We start from the raw sequence: 23,570 nt of genomic DNA on the forward strand, positions 1-23,570 counted from the left end.
ATCAGTTCTAATATCTTCCTATTTCTCTTCATTGGGTAACCTTATTTTTTAATTCCATTTTTTCTGGAAACTGAGCAAAAATTTTATTTAAAATAATAATAGCAATTTATGATTTTTCAAAATACTTTCACCCTCTAATTCAGCTGTTCTCAACCTGTGGGTCGCAACCCCTTTGGGCAGTGGTTCTCAACCTTCCTAATGCCACGACCCTTTCATGCCTCATGTTGTGGTGACCCCCAATTTCATTGTTACAAATTGAACATAATTAAAGCGTAGTGATTAATCACAAAAACAATATGTAATTATATATGTGTTTTTCGATGGTCTTAGGCGACTCCTGTGAAAGGGTCGTTCAACCCCCAAAGGGGTCGTGACCCATAGGTTGAGAACCGCTGCCTTTGGGGGTCGCCTAAGACCATCAGAAAACACATATGTAATTACATATTGTTTTTGTGATTAATCACTATGCTTTAATTATGTTCAATTTGTAACAATGAAAATACATCCTGCATATCAGATATTTACATTATGATTCATAATAGTAGCAAAATTACAGTTATGAAGTAGCAATGAAAATAATTTTATGGTTGGGGGTCACCACAACATGAGGAACTGTATTAAAGGGTCATGGCATTAGGAAGGTTGAGAACCACTGCTCTAATTTAATCCTCATAGCCATGTGAATTATTATCTGTTTTTTAGATGAAGAACCTGAGACCCAAAGAAATTGATTTCCCATCCCAACTAAAAGATCCCTCAATAAATCTCTCCCAATAGCTTTTTAAACAGCACCATAATTTGATGTAATTTTAGAAGGTAAACATTACAATTTAATTAAAACACTAACATTAATATGTTTATAACCAGTCCTCATTAAGAAATAAGATCCATAGCATCAGTTAAGATTAGCAGAATTTTATCACTTCTGTGGCTGTGTGATTTGGTAATTCTTTATGTGAACAGCTTTGGCTGTCCTTGTCCTTGATTAAAGCATTGTTCCGTGTTAGCTTCTCAGATTTTTTTTCAGAAAGGAAAGATTAGAGAACTTGCCTAGAGAAGAGTCACTTTTCAGTAAACCCGTTTTAATTCTCCTGCTTAAGGGATTGGTTAAATTGATCTGAGTTGGCTTTTCAGATTGAGCAAGACCTGAAAAAAACACACCATCTAAAATTTCAGATAAGAAGAATGGAAGCCAGGCCCTTCCTGGAAATGGCCAGGAGTGAAACTAAGAAGCCCTGTATTTGGAGAAATCTTGCTTAATTATTAAGGACAAAGGACTGTATAAGGAGGTATACCTTTAACGGAAGCAGCCTTCTTAAAATAATTGTTTATATTTCTTCTGCTTTGACATTGTGAAGAAGACTCTTTAATGATCCACTTTGTCTTAATTAAGCATGTAATTGACAAGACCTGTGAGCATATAGGCAGATATTCAATTATGTAGGAGGGCCTTTGTCAAGATATATGGCAACTGAGAACTAGCATAGTACTGTTTTTCATTTGTATAACATATTTATTGAGCCCCTGCACAGTTCCGGGCACTGATATTTGATGCATCTGATGATAAAGTATGGAATGGTACAAAGGTTAAAGGAGAAACAGGCTGTTCAGAGTAAACCTATGCTTTTGTGGCCTTGGTCAACTCTAAATTTCCACATTCTTTTTCCAATTAACTATGCTTTTCTCTACTTTTCCCCTTAAATTGGAAGTTACTATCAAAATTATCTGTTTTTCTACTTTCTGAAAGAGATTTTACTTACTATGTATGAAAAAAACCCTTACTCACTTGGATTATGTTGCCCTTACAATGAGTTAATTATCAACTGGGTGGAAGGGAAGGAGAACAACTAAGTGAATATATAACAAATTAGATTTGAGAGAGAGACATAGAATTAAACTTGGATTAAATCTAGTAATTTTGTAATTTAAAGAAAAAAAAAAGATATGATTCTTTATGACCTAAAAATTTTAAACCAAAGTCAGTTTTTAAAGGCTGCAACAGGAAGTTATTCTTTTCACTGAGTAAGATATATGAAGATGACCAGGGCGCTCTCCCTCCCAGGAGCATGCTGGTGCCTCTCCCTGCCCTCTCCCCGTCCCCACTCTCCACTCCCCCTCCCCTGCCCCAGGCACATTACCATTAGCTTCCTCACTCCCAAACTCCAATGACCCTCCCTTTACCTCTAGAACTTGTTTCCTAAACCTATTTCTTCTAGGAATTACTTTTTCTACCTCTGTAATTTACCCAATAAATGTTCTCTCACGACAACAACAAAAAAGATTACCACATTTTTGTAAAAAGCTAATTTGGGTTTCAAAAGTGCAAGAAGACAGTCAAGTGAATGAGTAAAGTAAAAGAAGGCATGTAAGGTGATCGTTATATCATTTTCAACTAAAGAGTTTTTACAAAGGTGTTGAGAACACCTAAAATTTTGCCCTTACAAGGTATAATTTGACAGATTTAGATGTTTTGGTGCAGAGAAAATGGTGTCAGGGTTTTGAGCAGATCTGGAGTTCCTGGTAATCACTACCCAGTTTCTCAAAGTATTAGAGATACTGTCTCTTAAATTGCAGATTTAACAGAAATAAGTTGACCCTGAAATGCAGTGTACAGTAGAACTTTATTCTCTGCACTAGAGATCATTTTGTTTCCATGCCAGCCTCCTAAAAAATGAATAAGAGATAACATTTATTTAACCTCTCTAGATCTCAGTTTCTAGATATGTAAAATGGGACCATAATATTCTGAGTGTGTTACTGAGTGTGAGGATTAATACCTTTATTTATGCAAAACAATTAAAACAGTACCTGACATATGGTAAACGTTCCATAAATGTTAGCTACTTTTATCATCACAATCATTATTTTTAAGCACATATTTTAGCACTGAGCTAAAAGAACACTTTATTTTTAAAAATATTTTGTATTGATTTCAGAGAGGAAAGGAAGAGAGAGAGATAGGAACATCAATGATAAAAGGGAATCATTGATCAGCTGCTTCCTGCATGCCCCCCACTGGGGATTGAGCCCGCAACCTAGGCATGTGCCCTGACCCAGAGCCATGACGCTCAACCATTGAGGCACACCAGCCGGTCTAAAAGAACATTTTAGAGATGATGAGGCTAAGGCTTTTTTCCTAGTGTTACCTAATAAGTAAGTGGTAGGCTGAAGATGTAGGCCTGAGCTGAAAGGAACCTGGGCAAAGTTGGCCTAGATCTGAAGCATTACCATTTCTAGTTTCCTTTTCTATTTTGGAGACTTTTTTGTGAGTTTATTTGAGCCAAACTGTCTAAGTTGCCAGGAAGCAAAATCTCAATGGATTGAGATAATGCTCCCACCATTTCTAGTTTTGAGATACTTAGGAGGATAAGACTGGCCCAGACTACCCCTCAGGTTCTGGGAAAATGTTGTTTGCAGTAAGTTGTTAGAACATGGACATTAGGATCTCTTAGACTGTTTCAAAATGCTGGCTCTGCCTCTTACTAGCTGTGTGACCTTGAGCAATCTATTTAACCTCTGAGCCTCGATTTCTCCCCCTGTAAAATGAGAACAATAATATTTGTTTCATGGTATCATAGGATTAAGTGAATAAGATCAGCTGGAATGAATCACCTTGCGTAAGACTGGTACTCAATAACTGATCCCCAGGCTTATGCTAAGGTGGCCCAAACTTTTGCTTGATTCTGACACAGTCCGTCTAGATCAGTGGTTCTCAACCTTCCTAATGCTGCGACCCTTTAATAGTTCCTCATGTTGTGGTGACCCCCCAATTTCACTGTTACAAATTGAACATAATTAAAGCATAGTGATTAATCACAAAAACAACATGTAAGTATATATGTGTTTTCCAATGGCCTTAGGCGACCCCTGTGAAAGGGTCGTTTGACCCCCAAGGAGGTCGCGACCCACAGGTTGAGAACCGCTGATCTAGATGGTGGGTGATTACAGTCTGTGTCTGCCTCCCTGCTCTGGCCTAATAACTCTGGGATCAAGCCAAAACTAAAGTCTCAAATCTGTTTTTACATTGGAAGGTAGGGGACCCTTTTCAGAAAAATTAGATGTGTTTGGACTCCACATAAGATATTCACATTCCAAATATAATCCTGATATTCAGAGCACCCTCCCTTCACACATACCCTCCCACCCCCTCACAACTGAGAGGCATTAGACTGGCGAGTTGAGGGTGGCAGCTGGAGCACAACCCCAAACAGTGATCTCAATGCCTGGATTGTCATGTAGTGTCAGTCAGACTTCTCAGAGGACTGTGGTCTAGCGGGAATATTAATGAGCAGTCAAGGGGTGGATGTCCCACAAAAGGGAACTCTACAGAAACGAGGATCTCATCTGTATAGGCAAGCAACAATTCTATGTAGAAAGAATATTAATGAGATCTGGATAGGAATCAGACACCAGGAAAGGACAGCTGCTGTGAGAGGCAATTTGAATTGTACAATGAATTACACATGATATTCAGAAAGTCCTTGTGCAATTTTAAAAAGTAATTAAGTTGTAGAGATAATAAACAATTTATAATCGAAAAGTAAATGTATTGAGTGGCCAATTCACATTTGAAAATATACTCAACCTCCCCCATGATTAAAAGAATAAAAACTAAAACAATTTTTCCCACATCTAGCAGATTGGAAAAAATTAAAAACGTTTACTAATGCTTAATATTGACAAGGATGTGGAGAATAGGCTTTCTCTTTTAGCTGATGGTTCAAATATAAATTGATGCAAAAATATATATAAACTCATGCAACTTTTCTGGAGAAACGTTTGAGAATGTCTATTAAAATTTTAATGCATAGGCCTTTTGAACTACAAATGCTGCTTCTAGGAATTTATACCATAGATGCACATCTCCACGTAGGCAATAGCAGAGGCGTGTTCATTACAGCCTTGCTCTTAATAATGAAGAACCTAAAGCCACCTAAATGTTCATTGACAGGGGCCTGGTTAAATAAGACTATTTTGGAGTGCAATAATAAGTGGTCCTGAAAGGTTGGAGTAGATCTGTATGTCCTGATGTGGGAAGATGTCCAAGAGGAAATAAATAATGGCTATAAAGCACTTTAACATAAGACCTTTGTAATTTTTTTTAAAAATGTGTGTTTGTGCATGATGTGTGTTAGCATCTCTGTGCCTGAGTTTTCTCATTTGTAAAATTAGCATCGTAATAATATCCACCTCATGACTTATTGTGAAGATAAAATGACATACAATATGTAGAATGTTTAGAACAGAGACTGACACATAGAGATAGGTGTTTAGTATTATTATTATTACTATCACATATCAGGAAGCTTATATTCCAAACTGTGACAGAGGTTATCTTTGGGAAGTAGAGTGGGCTTGGGGGAAGGGGTAGACAAGAGCAGGCAGACTTCTATTTCTTTTTTTAAAATATGTTTTTATTGATTTTTTTTTTTAGAGACAGAGGAAAGGAGAGGGAGAGTAGAAAAACATTGATGAGAGAGAATCAGCTATTAGCTGCCTCTACTGGGGATCAAGCTCGCATCTGGGGCATGTGCCCTGCCAGGTTATCAAACTGGCAACCTCTTGGTGCATGTGTCACCACTCAACCAACTGAGCCACACCTGTCAGACCAGATTTCTATTTCCTTCCTTCCTTCCTTCCTTCCTTCCTTCCTTCCTTCCTTCCTTCCTTCCTTCCTTCCTTCCTCCCTCCCTCCCTCCCTCCCTCCCTCCCTTCCTTCCTTTCTTCCTTCCTTCCTTTTTCCCTTCCTTTCCCGCCCCCCCCCTCTCTCTCTTCTCCCTAACCCGAGGATATTTTTCCACTGATTTTTAGAGAGAGTGGAAGAGAGAGGGAAAGACAGAGAGAACTAGTGATGTGAGAAAAACAGATCAATTGATTGCCTCCAGCACAAGCCCTCCGACCAGGCCCCAGCCAGGGAGAAGCCTGCAACCGAGGTACATGCCCCTTGATCGGAATGGAACCTGGGACCTTTCAGTCCACAGGCCGATGCTCTATCCAAACCAGCTAAGGCCAAACCAGCTAGGGCCAGACTTCTATTTCTTTTTTTTATTGATTTCTTACAGAGAGGAAGGGAGAGGGATAGAGAGTTAGAAACATCGATGAGAGAGAAACATCAATCAGCTGCCTCCTGCACACTCCCTATTGGGTATGTGCCTGCAACCAAGGTACATGCCCTTGATCGGAATCAAACCTGGGACCCTTGAGTCCGCAGGCCGACGCTCTATCCACTGAGCAAAACCGGTTAGGGCCAGACTTCTATTTCTTATTGTTTATGATAAGCAGGCCCATCTCTTGATCAATCACTCTGACTAAGGAAGTTACTGAAGAAAATGACAGCTCGGGGTTGGAGTGCTTGTTGAGACCTCTGGAGGAGGAGGCCCCCAAAGGAAAGGAGGAGGGTGAAGGAAGGTGGGGCTGTGCGGAGAAAGGAGGGATGCTGATGGAGTTCACCTTGGCTGCTGAAACTCTTTTGAAAACCACTAACATAATTAAAGATTAAAATTTTTTAATTGTGCAAGAACCTTATAAAGGCCCAACCATTATATCTGGACTTACCCTTTTTGCAATTTAGTAACATTTTTACTAACACAGTGATTTATGTTTAATTTGACTTTTGAATTAAAATACAAGAAGTGATTGCTCAAAGTAGTCAGAACAAACATTTAAAAAGAGGTAGTTTTTCTAATAATTATAAAATTAAAAATTTAATGGTTTAAAGAGACCTGTGTCATAATTTTTCAAGTTTCATCCAATATTGTGGCATGTATCAGTATTTCATTCCTTTTCATGGCCAAATAATATATGTACCTTTATATGGATAGGTCACATTTTGTTTGTCTACTAATCCATTGATGAACATTTGGAATGTTTCCACTTTGGGGCCATTATGAATAATACTTTATGAACATCCATGTACAAGTTTTTATGTGGACATGTGTTTTTAATTTCTCTTGAAGATACAACACCCCCCCCCCCCCCACCACATATATCTAGGAGTGGAAATGTTGAGTCATTTGATAATTACATGTTTAACCTTTTGAGGAAATGCCAATTATTTTCCAAAGCAACCGCACCATTTTACATTCCCATCAGCAGCATATGAGGGTTTCAGTTTCATCCTCACCAACACTTGTCAAGCAATATTTTTCTTTTCAAACAATAATTCTTAACCACATCCCACAATAAAAAAAATTTTACATTCTTACCCAGTTTATATATACACACACATAAACAAAAGCTTTATAAAAGAATACCTATACTATGTGTGATGCACTCTGACATTTTCTATTTTCATTCTATTCTTTTTCATTAACGCAAACAAATAAACATGTTGGTTCTGTCCCAGTGAACTGATTTCACAATTCACTAATTTTGTGACCTGTTACTAGAAAAACTCTAGGCCAGTGGTTCTCAACCTTCCTAATGCCGCAACTCTTTAATACAGTTCCTTACGTTGTGATGACCCCCAATTTCACTGTTACAAATTGAACATAATTAAAGCATAGTGATTAATCACAAAAACAATATATAATTATATATGTGTTTTCCGATGGTCTTAGGCGACCCCTGTGAAAGGGTCGTTCAACCCCCAAAGGGGTCGCGACCCACAGGTTGAGAACCGCTGCTCTAGGCTATTTTATCCTCTTAATTTTACACACAGAGGAAATTAAGGCCCTGAGAGATGATTTCTTCAGCAGATGATACTGCTAATTAGTGGTGAAAGGGCGAGGGCTAGGCCCTCCACCTTGCCCCAGGGTAAGGGCTACGCCCCCCACCTTGCCCCAGGGTAAGGGCTACACCCTCCACCTTGCCCCAGGGTAAGTGCTCCATCTTACCTTGGCCACGTGCTTGGCAAGGAGCTTCTTCCCGGAAGTCTAAGCCTCTGCTAGCCACACCCAGGAACAAGACACAGACTTGTGCCTGGCCAATCGGCTGAGCACAGTCCTTTCTCCTCCCCTTCCTCCAACTCCCCCTATATAACCGGTCTCCACACAGAGTTATCTCTCTCTCTGCTTCCTGTCGCTGCGTCGGCAAGGTGGGGGAGCCGAGCTAGCTCGAATAAAGACTCTTATGCTTTTGCATCGGACTGGCTGGCTCCCTGATGTGGTTTCTTGGGGATCCTGAAATCTGGGCATAACATTTGGGGGCTCGTCCGGGATTCCCAAGACCATCCAGGGACCCCCAGTTCGAAGAGTCTGACTGGCCGCGGTAAGTGTCTGTGTGTTGTGTATTGTGTTCTGTGTGATATATGTTATCTCTAAGGGACTTTTCCTGTATCTGGAGGAATGGCTTCTAGATGGTACTCACCATCAAAACTCGGACTGGCTAAGGGTTCGAATCTGGCCTATCTTTTAAAAAAGGTAGAAGAGAAGCATTCCTAGGCAGTTTTCTACTGCCTCTGTTCAGGGACTTGTTCTGTATCTGTTCTGTGTGAGCTCACTTCTGAAATCTGTAATCGCCCGCAATGATCTAAGTGGACGCACAGGGGGATCAAGGGTGGGAGGAGTCGGGGGACGCCTCGACCCTCCATCTGGAGGGGTGTAGTTTTGCTTCCTCGGAGTCGGAAGGTCTGTAGGAAACCCCTCAATCTGAGAATCTGAGACGAGGCGGGTCGCTCCCGCCAGTTTGGTGTAAGGCCATCGTCTAGTTGCTTCCATGGAGTTGGAAGGCTGTTCTTTGGGGCCCTCTGTTTGTCTGTGTCTGTGTTTTTCTGTTTTCTGTGGACTTACTGGACGGATGTTATGGGACGGACTCAGACTGCTCCTTTGGGTATTGTGATTGATCATTTCAAGGAGATTGGGGGAGGCTGTAGAGCTCCCTCAGGAGTTGGGAAGTTGTTATTGTTTAAACTCTGAGTGAATGTCTGGTGAAAGTGTGTGAGTGTGGAGGGAGGGGGCCTGCCCTCTCCCCTCCTTTGTGTGGCTCCACGACTTCGGTCAGGTGGGCATCTGAGTGAGGATCTGTGAAAACAGGTCACCCCCTCCCCAAGTAAATGCGTCTGGGATTTCCGTGCACGTGTAGAGAGAAAAGCTGGCTTAAAACTAATGCGCCCACTGTCCGATTTTGGATAGAGTTTTGAGCTAGAGTCTCTTTGCAGATGTGCAGGATGGAGCCCAAGACTGATCATTTACCCAAAGAAAAAAACGGATGCTAGCTAGATTCTAGACTGATTGAGAAATGCTGAATATTTTGACTTGCCAGCTAAAAGTTTAAGGTTCAGATTGAATTGGGAAAATTTGTGTAATTCTGGTAACTAAATGCCTTTGTTTATTGATCCTGATTTGCAAAAAAAAAAAAGAATAGACTTTAGTAGGATTTGGCTGCCTGAAGCGGCCATGATGCCAATATTATGTTTCATTGTATTGATATGTTATATTGACATTTGATTCTCTTGCAGGTTTGAATGTATGTTGACTGTCCTGGAAGGGGACTGTGTGGGGTGAACCCCAAGAGTAGAGGGTGTCTGGCTGCCAAGAGGGCAGGTGCCCAACTGGGCAGGGAAGGGTGCCCATCAGGTTTTGGTCTCTGTTGAGAGACAGTTGATGGTTGGCAGCCTGTATATTGTCTTGCAGGCCTGCGTAACCATGCCCATGTCAGGGTAGTACAAACCTCAACTGTAGAAAACTGGGAAAGGCCTGTTTGGAATAGAAGGTCTAAGGCATGGTTATGCATAGAAAGAAAGTTTAATGCCAACAGTTACTGTTTTATTATAACTCCATGAAAAGGAATTGGCAAGGAAAAATCAGAAAATCTTAGAGCAGATCAGTATGTTTTTCTCCTTACATAATTCCTCTGAAATATTGGCAATGCTAAATAAGTCATGGCAATACATTTCTTTGCATAGATTCAATAAGACTGGTTCCTAATAGTGGTTTTATTAATGGAAAACTTTGACTGGAGTATCATGTTTTAAAGAGCCCTGTCTGAGCTCTAAAGACTTGAAGCCAGTAAAAATGCCACCAAGAAAGCCTGGTATCCTGCTTGGAAGCCCTGAAGATGGCTGGCGCTGGAGCGTCAGGCCCATGCCCTACCATTATTGGCGGTTGGTAAGAGTAGAAGGGGAGCAGTAGGGATGCCTCTGCGTTCCTGCGGAACCCCCACACACTCTGGGCCGCAACAAGTAGGAGGGCTACTGAGATGGGCTTAAAGCCTAGAGCGTGGGCTCAGGTGGAGTTGCTACAGGTGAGGGATTCACCTAACTCAGCAGATACTGCAGGCAGGCCTGATGGCAGCTGGATGGCTTGGCTTCCTGGCCCTATGGGGTACATTAAGATTCAACCATGAGATTCCAGCAAAGGTGGTCGGTTACCACTCTTGTTGTGTTTATGCAAACATCAGGCCAAATTGAATACAGTAGATAAATTAATCTTGATTTGGTTTTTTGATAGCCATGGAGGAATTTTAGGAAGAAAAATCCTATTTCAATAGAAGTTGTTAAAGCTAAAATGGTTTCTTCCCCTTCCACCAGGCCATTTGTTAAGATATGCCCAGTACGGGCCTCTAGCAACGGTGGAATAGAAAAGCAGTCCGTCTCATGATTGAGCCGGAAGTTCCAAGACAAAGGGGGGAATGAAAGGGCGAGGGCTAGGCCCTCCACCTTGCCCCAGGGTAAGGGCTACGCCCCCCACCTTGCCCCAGGGTAAGGGCTACACCCTCCACCTTGCCCCAGGGTAAGTGCTCCATCTTACCTTGGCCACGTGCTTGGCAAGGAGCTTCTTCCCGGAAGTCTAAGCCTCTGCTAGCCACACCCAGGAACAAGACACAGACTTGTGCCTGGCCAATCGGCTGAGCACAGTCCTTTCTCCTCCCCTTCCTCCAACTCCCCCTATATAACCGGTCTCCACACAGAGTTATCTCTCTCTCTGCTTCCTGTCGCTGCGTCGGCAAGGTGGGGGAGCCAAGCTAGCTCGAATAAAGACTCTTATGCTTTTGCATCGGACTGGCTGGCTCCCTGATGTGGTTTCTTGGGGATCCTGAAATCTGGGCATAACAGTGGCAGAAGAAAGATTAGAGCCCAAGCCTGTTGGCTTCCTGCTTTAACTGATATCTCAATAAATTATAGTGACCTCATCTTCAATAGATAAAAATAAATTGGAATTTCTATTCAGGTTCCATTTTTTTGACCTTGTAGATTTTAAATTCAGTAACAAGCCAAACTAGGGGGGACAAAGAATAAAAATAACTCATTTTTATTATCATGAGGCATTGGTCTACAGTCCAGTGATGGCGAACCTTTTGAGCTCAGCGTGTCAGCATTTTAAAAAACCCTAACTTAACTCTGGTGCTGTGTCACATATAGAAATTTTTTGATATTTGCAACCATAGTAAAACAAAGATTTATATTTTTGATATTTATTTTATATATTTAAATGCCATTTAACAAAGAAAAGTCAACCAAAAAAATGAGTTCATGTGTCATCTCTGACACGAGTGTCATAGGTTCACCATCACTGACCTAGGCCCTACTCTAGACCAAATGAATTAGAATTGTGGGATGGGACCTGGAAGTCAGTATTTTAAACTTCCTAGGTGATTCTTATATACACTCAAGGTTGTGACCTACTGAATTAATTTTTCCCCCTTTTATTTCCCACATTAGCTTCTTTTTTTGGTTCTAGAATTATTATTTTGCTTTGTTATCTGAAAAGCCAATAGTTATCTGAAAGAATCAGCATTTGTAAGAAAATACCTGAATTGCACTGGCTGGAGTTGCTAAGTGGTTAGAGCCTTAGCCCCTGCACAGAAGGATCTAGGCAGGGGTCCTCAAACTACAGCCCGCGGGTCACATGCAAATACAAATATTGTATTTGTTCCCGTTTTGTTTTTTTACTTCAAAATAAGATATGTGCAGTGTGCATAGGAATTTGTTCATAGTTTTTTTTAAAACTATAGTCCGGCCCTCCAACGGTCTGAGGGACAGTGAACTGGCCCCCTGTTTAAAAAGTTTGAGGACCCCTGATCTAGAGTTTGATTCCTGGTCAAGGGCAAATACCTGGGTTATGGGTTTGTTCCCTGCCCCTAGTTGGAGTGCATGTGAGAGGTAACCAGTCAATGTGTCTCTCTCACATCGATGTTTCTCTCTCTCTCTATCTCCCCCTCTTAAAATCAATAAAAGTACATGTGTTCGACCACGTGGATCAGTGGTTAAGTGTCGACCTGTGAACCAGGAGGTCACAGTTTGATTCCCAGTCATGGCACTTGCTTGGGTTGCGGGCTCAATCCCCAATAAGGGGCGTACAGGAGGCAGTGGATCAATGATTCTCACTCATCATTGCTGTTTCTATCTCTCTCTCCCTCTCCCTCTCCCTTCCTCTCTGAAATCAATAAAAATATATTTCTTACCCAGTTTATATATACACACAAACAAAAACTTTATAAAAATATATTTCAGAGAGGAAGGGAGAGATAGAAATATCAATGATGATCGAGTACTGGATCTATCACCAACACCAATCACATTGTTGTTTTTTATTAATCCTCACCTGAAGACATGCTTATAGAGAGAAAAGGGGAAAGAGAAAAAGAAACATTGATGTGAGAGAGAAACATTGACTGGTTGCCTTCCATATGCGCCCTGACTGGGGATCGAACCCACAACCTAAGTATGTGCCCTGACCTGAATTGAACCGGCAATCTTTTGGTATACAGGGCAACGTTCAACCAACTGAGCTACTCTGGCTGGTCCACATTGTGTTTTTCTGGTGCATGGGACAGTGCTCAACCAACAGAGCCACACCAGTCAGGGCTAGATTTAGCATTTTAGGAACTTGAGACAAACCTCCTAGAGCAGGCTCCAGGGGTCAGGGAAGGCATACGGAGGAAAGTGTCATCTAAACTGGGACCTGTAGCATAACGCCATGGAGGAGAATGTACGGAGAAAGGCCAGGGATCAAGAGAGATAAGTTGGGTGTGTCTAAAGATATGAGAAAAAGTGTATACAAAGTCCACATGTCAAAGAAAAGAGTTGTGTGAAATACTACTTACTGATTAATAATGATGATAACATTAAAGATTTATTGAGCATTTATTAGGTGCTAGGTAGTATAGTACATACTTGACATTTAGGAACTTGTGTTGTTTTCATTTGTTTTTTGTGTTTTGTTTTGTTTTAAATAAATCTTTATTGTTCAGATTATTACAGTTGTTCCTCTTTTCCCCCCATAGCTTCCCTCCACCCAGTTCCCACCCCACCCCCTGCCCTTACCGCCCCCACTGTCCTCGTCCATAGGTGTACGATTTTTGTCCAGTCTATCCCCACACCCCCCACACTCCCTTCCCCCCGAGAATTCTCAGTCCACTCCCTTTCCATGCCCCTGTTCTATTCTATTCACCAGTTTATTCTGTTCATCACATTTTTTATTCACTTGATTTTTAGATTCACTTGTTGATAGATATGTATTTGTTGTCACTTTGTTGTTCATAATTTTTATCTTTACCTTTTTCTTCTTGTTTTGTTTTTTTTACATATATTTTTATTGATTTCAGAGAGGAAGTTCCTTGCCACGACTGGGCAAGCAACTTCTTTTAATTCTCAAAACAGTATTATGAGGTAGGTTCTTTTCCCCCAATTTAGAGAGTAGGAAACAGAGACAGAGTGTAATAACTTGCCCAAGATCACACAACTAGTGAGTGGTACAAGATTTGAACAGCTAGATTTAAACTCCAAGGCATATCCTCTTAGCCTCTATGCCATTCTTTCTGCACTGCGTCATGTGGTAGACATTATATAGAATTTTTGATAAGCCAATGTAGGTGATGGTACATTTCTCAGGGAAGTGAATAAATTGCCTATGGCCAGCAGAATTGGAAAAAAGGCAGAAAAAGAACCTGTAAGTCCTCTTTTTAACTTTAGACATGTACACATTTTGTTATATCATACTGTCTTTTATGTTATACTAGAGGCCCGATGCATGAAATTCATGCAAGGAGCTCGGCTCCTGGCCATTGCTGCAGCTGCCTCGGCCCCTGCCACCACACCACCACGCCACCACAGTGGCTTTGTCCGAAAGGTCGTCCGGAAGGACCTCTGGTCTAATTAGAATATTACACTTTTATTATTATAGATGGTTTTGTTTGATATAAGCAAAAATACATATGCCAGCTCATCTTTTGAAAAAAATTATTTGTGGTTAAATAAACTTACTTTGAGGGGTAGAAGTAAAGGAGGAGGATACATATGATTCAGGCTGTGTTATGATGTGTCTTCATGGGACATAGGAAACTATCCAGCATGCAATGGAAATTCTAGGACTGAAAGTCAGGAAAGTTAGGACTTAAGATACATCTTTGGGAATCATCTGGTGTAAGTGACCTTTGATGACTTGAGAGTGGCTGAGCTCACCCATAGAAAGGAGAGAAACTGACACTTGACTAATGCCTAGGAACAGAAGTGAGTGGAGGGCCAGAGAAGGGATTCAGTGAGAAAACTGAGAATGGTTTGAAAGATAGGAAAGGAATCAGAAGAGTTCCATTTAAGAAAAAAAAACAAGGAAAAATAAAATTTCAAAAATGAGGAACTAATTAACAATTCAAATGGCAACAGCAAATGATAAAAACTGAGATATGGTCCTTGGATTTGAGTTAGATCTTCAGGAGAATGTCAGTAAGATGGTAGGAGTAGAAGCCAGAGCCAAGTGGGCAGAGGGATGAATAGAAGATGAGGAAGTGGAAACAGTGAGTATCTGGAGACTAAGGTTTGGCTGTGTAGGTAGGAGTAAGGTGAGGAGGTAGTGTGAGGGGGAAAAAAGCTTAAGAGAAAAAAGGGGTTATTTATTTAATCCATATACAAATTTCAAATATGTATACACACATATCAGAAGTGTGAGCAAGATTTTAGGGCAAAGTCAGAGATGGAGGTGAGACGAGGTTCTGGGAAGATAGAAGGGAAAGATCAGGGGCTCAGATGGATTGTCATATCGCTTATTTTTCTCCTGACATATGGGCAAGATAAGGGGAAAGATGATTCTACCCGAGTGTATTTTTTTCTTCTTCTTTTATCTTTGGAGTGGTAAAATGTGAATCACTACAGATGAATAGTGCCAGGTGAAAGTTGCTCTTGTTTCTTTGGTGAGCAGTTTCCAGAAGTGACATTGCTTCTCATTTATACAATCTGTTCTTCATTATTCTTGCTCTAAATCTTAGTGTTTTTTTTAAGAACAAAATATCCTTAAAAGGAGAGAAAAAAATGTTATTAAAGTGAATTTGCCTTGATGCAAACATCTATGTCCTTGTCCAGCCCTGGGAATTTGATCATTGTTATACTATTATCCTATTGTCTGGGATACATGTTTCTACAGAGCCTGGCTAACGGTCTTCCAAGAACAGTAGCAATGATTATCCTAACATGCCTACAGACTTGTCTGTCACCATGTTCCTGGATAATAGAGTAGTGAGCCTTTTATGTATAGTATTTAAAGTTGTTTAATGGTTCCATTTTTTTATGTCACTTGAGTTTAATCTCAGAGTTTAAATAAACTAAAATTACTAATCCACGGTTCTGAAAAAATGATATGTCCTTTCTTGACAATTAGTTTTGGACTGCATAATAAGCATTTTTTTTTTTTTGTACTGATGGTGTTTTGGTTAAAATTTAAACCTTCATGCAATTTTATTCAAGACAAATTTATTGAGTTCCTTTTATTTATAAAGCAATATACTAGATACTAGGAGGGCAAGAAGTCCATTGACCTCAAGAATCTTTCTTGATAAAAAAGATTGATAAAATTATAAGGCAAAGGAAATGACCTGTGCTGATTGGGAATAGGTCAGGAGCAGTTCAGGAAGGGTTCTGCGAGAGGTAGTTTCTCACTTGAGTCTTGAAAGGCAAATAGATTGAGGAAGGGATAGCATTCCAGCTGGAATAAAAAAAATACAGTGTATTAAGGGAGTAGATCGTGGTAATGGCATAATTTTGGAATTCTAGATTTCTTTTTATGTCAAAATTCTATGGAGATAGGCTTCTCACTATCAGAGAAAGAAGTTACAAATAAATAAAAGGGAATATGTACTAGAATGAACCTTGTTGTGCTAGATTGGAGTCAGAAGTACCACTATAAATTTATAGTTTAAAAATATGTATACAGACAGGTAGATATAGAAATACAGATATGTATATATACATAGGTTAATATACATATATATTTCCTGGTTTGTCCCCTAGAAGCAGTGACATATCAGTAGTAATGAACACACCAGTACCCAGACCTTGGTTTCTCCAATAAAAGGAATTAGGCACTTTTGAGAAGTTGTTGAGTCCAGGGTTGTGCCAGGGCAAATACAAGATAAGTCTGGAACATCTTATAGTGCTAGAAAGTGAAGAAATGCTCAAACAATAAAAAAAATAAAATAAATTGGTAGTATGTTAAAAGGATACCAGGCCAAGCTGAAAGAGCTCCAGATGGCCAAAGGTGGAACAATCTGAGCAACAAAATAATTCAGGGAACAAAGTGTGTAGTTTAGTTAATAGTATTGTACCAATGTTTATTTTTTACTTTTGATAATTGTATTGTGGTAATGTAAGGTAAGCTAGGTGAAAGGTATATGGGAAGTCCTGAGGATATTTTTCCATTGCTTTTCAGAGAGAGTGGAAGAAAGGGAGGGAGTGAGGGGAAGAGAAAGGAAGAGAGAGAGAGAGAGAAACATCAATGTGAGAGAGACACATAGACTGGTTGCCTCCCACACGCACCAACCTGCCCCACAGTACTTGCCCTTGACTAGGAATCGAACCCATGACCCTCTGGTGCAAGGGCCAATGCTCTAACCATTGAGAACACCACCAGGCTATATGAGAACTTTTTAAAAAATATGTTTTTTATTGCCCTAGCCAGTTTGGCTCAGTGGATAGAGCATTGGCCCACAGACTGAAGGGTCCCGAGTTTGATTGCGGTCAAGGACACATACCTCAGTTGCAGGCTCCATCCCCCTTGTGGGGTGCATGTGGAAGGCAACCAATCCATGTGTCTCTCTCACATTGATGTTTCTCTTTCTCTGTCTCTTCCACTCTCTCTGAAAATCAATGGGAAAATATCCTCAGGTGAGGATTAACAACAAAAAAATAATAACATAAATATATTTTTTATTGATTTCAGAGAGGAAGGAAGAGGGAAAGAGAGATAGAAACATCAATGATGAGAGAATCATTGATCAGCTGCCTACTGCATGCAGGGATATGCCCTGACCAGGACTCAAACTGTGACTTCCTGGTTCCTATGTCCACACTCAACCACTGAGCAACACTGGCCGGGCTATCTGGGAATTTTTGTACTATCTTTGTAACTCTGAAAATCTAAAATTATTTCAAAATAAAATGTTTTAAAAAAGCTATTAGCAAAATTTAAAAAAAGCTATTAGCTTCTAAAAATTTTTTCAAGTATGTGAATTTAATCACTACTTTTTACACAAAAATACAGCCTTAGAAATAAATGCAGTTTATATTCTGGAAAAACAACACATTCTGTGGGCATATATTTCACATTGCTTTTGTTTAAAATTTCCCTTTGTACCTTAAAGATTGTTCATGTTTTGTTTTTTTTTTCCTTTTAACTAGTTGCTCCCTTTTATCTGTTGACATCTAAATTGAAAAGAGTTTTTGGTTAATAACAAAATAAAACTTTAAAACTCTGCAATCTAAAAAACAAACAAACAAAAACCACTCTACAATCTATTTATAAATAAATAACATTTTCTTTGAACAAGTGAGTTTGTTGTACAATTGACCCTTGAACAGTGCAGGCAAGGGTGAGGGAGCTGACCCCATTCAGTCAAAAATCTGTGTATCAGGCTGGTGTGGTTCAGTTGATTGAGTGTTGTCCCGTGCACCAGGAGGTCACTGGTTGCATTCCTGGTTAGGGTACATGCCCAGATTGTGGGCTCGATCCCCAGTAGGGGATGTGTAGGTGGCAGCCAACAGATGTTTCTCTCTCTCTCCTTTCCCTTCCTATCTCTGAAATAAAAATAAATAAATAGATTTGCCCTGGTCGCTGTGGCTCAGTTGGTTGGGTGTCATCCCGTTCAGTAAAGGATTGCCGATTCAATTCCCAGTCAGGGTACATGTGCAGGTTGTGGGCATGCAAGAGGCAGCCAATCGATATTTCACTCTCACATCAATGGGTCTCTCTTTTTTCCTTTCCCTTCCTCTCTCTCTAAAAATCAGTAAAAAAAAAAAAAAATCTTTAAAAAAAATCTGTGTATAACTTTGGACTCCCCTAAAACTTGACTACAGTTAACCCGAAGTCTTTACAATAACATAAACTGTCAATTAACACATACTTAGTATGTTATATGTATTATATACTATATTCTTACAATACAGTAAGCTAGAGGAAAAAATGTTATTAAAATATCATAAGGAAGAGAAAATGTTAATGGAATTTATTGAAAAAAAATCTGCATGTAAGTGGACCTGCACAGTTCAAACCCATATTGTTCAGAGGTCAACTGTACTTTGCCCTCTTTAATTTTTCAAGGCTATATTCAGGCAACTATGCCTCTTGCACAAGTAGCCATCTCAGGAGAGAGAGAGAGAGAGAGAGAGAGAGAGAGAGAGAGGACTTAGATTGGGTTTATAAGAACAGGATTCAGGAATTTATTTCTGGGAGCCAATTCATTAGGTTAGGTAAGCCTATATCACAATATCACAGTAGGTTTAAGTCTTATTGTTAGAATAGGTTTGCTGGAGCAGCTAGAGACCTCACCCTAAGCAATAGCTTGAGGAAGCTGATACCTGGGGCCAAATATCCCAGTGAGTCATTGCCCAACCCTTAAACTTTCAAGGACCTTTGTTCAGAGATCTTTATTTCCAGGCTACAGCTCACCTGTAGAATGTTTAGCTATTCTACCTCAACCTATCTGGTATGATTTAAAAAAAAAAAAAAAAAAAAGAAAGAAAGAAAGAAGAAGAACTTGAACTGAGAATTAGAACTCTGGCTCTCATACTAACTACCTGGTGAGTTTGGGAAATTATTGGACCTTTATATGGTTTAACTCCCTTGTTGTATAAAAAGGGGGAGAGGGGACTTGATTACTGATTTCTGAATTACTTGATTACTTGATTACTGCTCTCTTGTAAAATTCTGCACATGTATCTAAAGTTGAAGACATCTTCCTTCTTAGCAAATGATTCCCCTTTCTATGTATCCCCTTTTTATTTGATATGCCATTGTCCTTATAGTCTCTGAGGCTAAAATCTTAGTTATTTTTGTTATATCTGTTTCCTTTAACTCTTGCATACAACTGTCAACCATTCCAGCAGTTCTTTGTTCACAAAGTGGTAACAGGATGCATATGCCCTTAGAGCAGCCATGGGCAAACTACGGCCCGCGGGCCAGATCCGCCCGTTTGAAATGAATAAAACTAAAAAAAAAAGACCATACCCTTTTATGTAATGATGTTTACTTTGAATTTGTATTAGTTCACACAAACACTCCATCTATGCTTTTGTTCCGGCCCTCCGGTCCAGTTTAAGAACCCATTGTGGCCCTCGAGTCAAAAAAGTTTGCCCACGCCTGCCTTAGAGGTTGGGTTTGGAGTCTTGTTCACATATGGAATGTCCAAACCTGAAGAGGATTTTTATAGAATTCACTAGTATTTGAACAAAATTGATGACAGTGCTGGGAAGCGAAATCTCAAATGCTTCAGAGAAGAACAGTTTTGCAGTTTCTTTTATGCATTTGAAATTAAGGAGGGAGTGTAAGAAAGATTACATGAAGAGGGGAGAATGCTAAATGGGGATTGGGCTACAGGATAGTTAAGATTATATGCTTTCTTGAGGGTGGTTACGCCTTGGAGGGATATTACTTCTGGCATTTCAAAGGGGTGCATGTGAAAAATGAACAGGGTTTGCTTAAAAACCTTCCACTAAAGAAGGTATAGACCTGTCGTATAATTACCCACCATGACCAGTCTAGTTAGGAATTTATGATCAGATCACCCTGTGAGGTTATTTTCCAAAGAGCTCTTTTTTTGTTCACAGTCTGAAACACTGGATTCTGCCTGGGACATATATTAGCTATGTGACCTTAGGTAACTTATTCAACCTCAATGAACCACATTTTTGAAAATGGAAATCATACTCTAGGGTTGGGAAAGGATTAGTTGAGTTAGTAAGTGCCCAATAAGTGATAGCTGCTATTACTATTTGTTTTGTAACTTTATTTATTTATTTATCTACTGCTACTTATTTCCATTACCATTTAGCCCTTGCTGCTGTTATTATTTGTATATGGCAGTGGAAAAAATATTCAAGGATATTGTAGCAGCCCAGACTGAACACCTTCTTCTGAGTGGGTCTTTCCAGGTGTTGGTACATGTCTTTTTCACTCTTAACAGGATTTCTGGAATTAAGGAAATTGTTCTAATATCTGAGAATAGGACCCTCATTTGAAAGTATGTGGGGGAGATATCATACCTTTCTTTAATGCAAACCCATGAAAGCCAAGATAGTCACAATGGAGAGTATTTCCAGTGGGCCCAAGGTAACTTTAAGTATCTCTGATAGAACAAATGATTCTTTCTTTTTTTAAAAAAAAAATATATTTTATTGATTTTTTACAGAGAGGAAGGAAGAGAGATAGAGAGTTAGAAACATCAATGAGAGAGAAACATCGATCAGCTGCCTCCTGCACATCTCCTACTGGGATGTGCCCGCAACCCAGATACATGCCCTTGACCGGAATTGAACCTGGGACCTTTCAGTCCGCAGGCTCTATCCACTGAGCCAAACCAGTTTCGGCAAATGATTATTTCTGATACTTATTCTTGGAAGATACTGCCACTATATTCTCATTGAAAGGTAGTTTATATGAGTTTGCAGCTCGGGTATCAGAGATTTTGCTACCCAATTTTCTACCTTGGCTAAAAGATGGTTTTAATCATGATTCGTTACTTGTAGTGGAAAGAAAATTGACTTTGGAATCAAACAGAATATGGGTTTAAATTCCAGCCCTGCTACTTTAATAGCTATGTGATCATTATAAAGTTATTTAAATCTCTAAATCTCCATTTCTTCATTATAAATATAAAATAATTGTGTAAAGTAGTTGTGAGGATTAAGTGAGATATGTACTTCCCAGAAGCAGATGTTTTAAAATGTTTATTTCCTTCCAAAAGTCTGATTTTTAACCTTAGCCTTGAATTTTTAGCTTCCTGTTGTGTATCAGTAGTATTTGTATTCTGACATGTATGTCTCAGCATGTGTAAAGCAAATTCATCATTCTCCCTCTTCTTCCCATATTCACTCTCTCTGTTAATGGCATCAGCATTCAACATTATTCAAATTTGATGGTGCCAGCTTTGATTCCTTCTTTTATCCTAAATCCTTTGTTATTCTAAGAACAATCAATTATCTTTCTTTCTTTTGTATTTTTTTAAATCCTCACCTATGATATTCCCTCCCCTCCCTCCCACCTCACCCCCCACAAACACTATTTTGTAGAGAGAGTGGAAGGGAGGGAGGGAGAGAGAGAGAGAGAGAGAGAGAGAGAGAGAGAGAAACATTAACATGTGAGAGACACATCAATTGGTTATCTCCCACATGCACCCAGACCAGGGCCAGGGATTGAACCTGCCACTGAGGCATGTGCCCTTGATCAGAAATTGAACTTGCCACCCTTTTGTCCCCGGGTCGATGCTCTAACCACTGAGAAACTCAGCCAGGGCTCTCTTTCCACCTTTCTATTTCCACCTATTCTGATTTTAACCTTGATTACCTATCACTTAGACAGTTTTAGGATCTTCTTGACTAGTAATTTGCACTCCAAACTTTTCTCCTCTTCTCAAGCTACACACTGCTGCAGAATCATCTTTTAAAACATGGCTCTTGCCCTGGCCAGGTAGCTCAGTTAGTTGGAGCATTGTCCCCTACACCAAAAGATTGTAGGTTCAACTCCCAATCAGGGCACATATCCCGATTGTGGGTTCGATTCCTGATTGGGGCGAGTACAAAGGCAACAGATCAAGATTTTTCTCACACATCAATGTTTCTCTCTCTTCTTTTCTCTCTCTCTCAAATCAATAAAAAACATATCCTTGGGTGAGGATTAAAAAACAACAGCTAAAAACAACAACAGCAACAACAAAAAAAAGGCTCTTATTAGGGTACTTGCTTTTTTAGAAATGTTCTTTTTCCCAACACAGAGACTGAGGAATTCACTACAGAGTTCTTTTCTTACAAACGCACATAATGAGGCTCAGGGAAATGATTTTTTAATTTTCCATAAAGATCACAGCTGTGCTAGGGAGTGGCACTTTAAGATTACAAGACCTCAGCTCACTCACAGGCTAGTTCTCTCCACTATTGGAATATGGCCCAAACTCTTTAGCATAGTTTTCAAGCTCTTCCCATTCTATCTTTCCATAGCTTATCTTCAACTTCTAGTGCACCTAGAGTCTAACTCCATTGACGTCTCCTGTGCTATTTCAACTCCCTAATGGTGAAATGCTGTTCCTCCCACCCTTGCTTGTTGAAATTCTGCCGTGTTCCTAAATCCCAAGGCAATCCGATGTCTCACCCACCAAGCCAGAAAATCAGGTCCTGTACTCCAAAACATGCATTGCCTCTAACCACATTCTGCCTTGTGCTATAATTATTCATGTACACGTTAGCAAGCCCTATAGATTATGCGCACTATTTGGGTAGGGCCCTCTCCCTACACCTGTCGGAAGTAGTTACTCAGTAACCCGATACCAGGTGATTCTTTCCTTTATCTGTTTCATAGGATGCTAATTATAGTGCTAAGAAATAACAGTATGCTTCTGTGAAGAGAAGTGTGGTCAGGATGGGAGCCACCTCATTCCTCGAGTATAAAGTGTGCTTACCCTAGCCTTATACCAAAATAGATGTTCTGACTTTTCTTAACTTTCTGGACAAGAGTAATCAAAACCAAGGAATTAGACTTGGGAATTAAACTCCTTTTCTTAATCATACTCAGTCCCTCAAATAATTTATACTTTTCCTTTTTTACAAACAAACTTGAGAACATAGCTTTTGTATTTTTTTCTTTGATTCAGAAATGATCGCTGTAGCAGAACTGACAACATTTATACCCACACCTATGCTAGAAGCATGATTGTACCAAACGTTTTAAAGTGTTGGTTATTATTTTCTAAAGGGTTATTACTGTGGTTTTACATAATGAAGTGTAGCTGAATTGTTTGTTGTTTCAGTGTCTTTTTCTTGTTAGAGAAAAGGCTGACAGTGATTGGTGGGTTTGTCAGTTATAGACTGGAAAACAGTTAGAGAAATATCACGTAGTATTTAATACATTCAGGTTTATTTCAAAGAACATGTATAGAATTAAGGTTATTTATCCAGGAAGAAGAGATCATATAAAAACCAGACATTTATTGTTTACTTATTCTATGTCAGGGTGTTTATCTTCTTTATTCCTCATAAGGATATGATGAAGAAACACTATTATAATGGGTGAAAAAGCTAAGATTTAGGGACAGACACAGCTTTAAGGGATAGGGCCAACGCCCATTTAGATGCCAAAACTGTCTCTAACACCAGAGCTCCTTACCATTAGAGGGTTCTATGTTGGGTTCCAACTTGGGGATTAGAACAAATTAGTAAA

General features: G+C 39.7%; 1 protein-coding gene across 3 annotated transcripts in view; it reads left to right on the top strand.

Annotated features, from left to right (window-relative positions):
- Positions 1–23,570, top strand: part of LIMA1 (LIM domain and actin binding 1) — a 97,216-nt gene that overhangs the window by 11,410 nt on the left and 62,236 nt on the right. Inside the window, exon 1 of one of the 3 annotated variants that reach the window (XM_070410251.1) lies at positions 17,981–18,943. The exons of 1 other annotated variant lie outside the window; for it this stretch is intronic. The gene's annotated coding sequence lies outside the window, so the exon portion shown is untranslated. Of the gene's footprint in view, positions 1–17,980; positions 18,944–23,570 lie in introns of those variants that run through there. One more of the 3 variants, XM_070410255.1, reaches the window with a different exon arrangement.

This window comes from Myotis yumanensis, unplaced genomic scaffold (assembly GCF_028538775.1).
Source record: "Myotis yumanensis isolate MYYU_CA2020_CCGP unplaced genomic scaffold, mMyoYum1.0.hap1 SCAF_3, whole genome shotgun sequence".
NCBI classification, from domain to species: Eukaryota; Metazoa; Chordata; class Mammalia; order Chiroptera; family Vespertilionidae; genus Myotis; species Myotis yumanensis.